Raw genomic sequence first — 1,426 nt, 5'->3', positions numbered from 1 at the left:
TCAACCCATTACAACCTGTATTTCACCCCAGCATGGCTTTCACACCTTAGCATTTACTGTAACCGTTTTTGTTAAGGTTGCAAACTACACCTCCTCTTTCCCAATCTCTTAGCAGCTCTCGACGAAATTCTTGATGGCTTTCTCCTTAAAAATCCATTCTTGGATGTGGCTCCACAGTGTAGCGGTTAGCACACCTGCTTTACACGCAGAATGTTCTGGGTTCATGCCCCAGTGGAGCCACAATCCATGGTCTATGGCCATGCCACCCTGAACAAGCCTGATGTCTGATCTCAGAAGCTAAGCAGGGTTGGGCCTGGTTAGTACTTGGATGGGAGACCACTTAGGAAGACTAGGTGCTGTAAACATAAATAATAATAAATAATAAAAAATCCATTCTCTCTTGGCCTCTGTAACATCATTCTATCCTGATATTTCTCCTCCCTCATCTTCTCAGGCTCCTTACTATTTTCTCCTCCTATAGTTTTCTGTAGTTTGCTATCTCTTCCTCCAATAACTGGCATCTAAATGTCACATTGACTCAGTTTAGAAATAGTTATTTTCTTTTGTAATTACATTCTCTCCTTCCATTATCACATCTGGTCCTATGGCTTTAAATTCTATATGCTTCTGAAGTCTGAGTTTATATATCTAGAACTGATCATTCCCTGAGCTCTAAACTCATCTATGCAACTATCTGACATATCATTTCGATGTCAACTACATATTTCAAAATAAACATTTCCCAGACAAAATCCTTGATCCTCCCTCTCCCTTGACAAACCACTATTCCGCAGAGTCTGTTATCTCAGTAAACAGTACCACAATCCATGCAGTTACCCAAGCCAAAAGCCTAATAATCTTCTCCATTAAATCCATCAGTTAGTCTGATTCATTCTACTTCATGCTTTATCTTGAATGCATCCACTTCTCTATATCTACTGCTGCCAAACATGTCAGGCAACCATCACCTCTCAACTCCTCCATTATAACCTCCTCCTACCTCTACTTTTATTCACTGGAAGCTTTTCCTTTTACCGAGTCCGAGCAATTGCTTTAAAACATAAATCAGATTGTTTCACTATCCTGACTTTTCAATAGCTTCCAACTGTACTTAGAATGACATTTGTATTCCTTGCTCTTGCCTAAAACTCCTCATAGTACCTTTGTTGTATCTACCTCTCTAAACTCCCACCTCGTCCACTGTACTCTACCTACTTGGATATTCACTTTCTGGTCCTTGAACTGCCAAACTCTTTCCAGCTTCAGGACCTTTGCACTTGCTGTTTACTCTGCCTGGCAAGTTCTTCACATGGCTGAGTCTCTGGTTTCAGGCACCATCTCAGGGAATCCTTCTTAAAGTGTCCTTCTTTCTCTTTCTCTCTTTCCTTCTCTTTCTCTCCCTCTTTCCCCTCTCATTATTCTCCTT

The 1,426-nt window shown here is 40.9% G+C and overlaps 1 pseudogene; it reads left to right on the top strand.

The window, feature by feature from the left end:
- The first annotated feature begins 249 nt into the window (after window positions 1–249).
- On the top strand, window positions 250–365 carry LOC112471987 (annotated as a pseudogene).
- The last annotated feature ends 1,061 nt before the right edge of the window (window positions 366–1,426 follow it).

Source organism: Pteropus alecto, unplaced genomic scaffold, assembly GCF_000325575.1.
Source record: "Pteropus alecto unplaced genomic scaffold, ASM32557v1 scaffold78, whole genome shotgun sequence".
Taxonomy (NCBI): Eukaryota; Metazoa; Chordata; class Mammalia; order Chiroptera; family Pteropodidae; genus Pteropus; species Pteropus alecto.
This window is presented reverse-complemented; position numbering and strand designations above follow the sequence as displayed.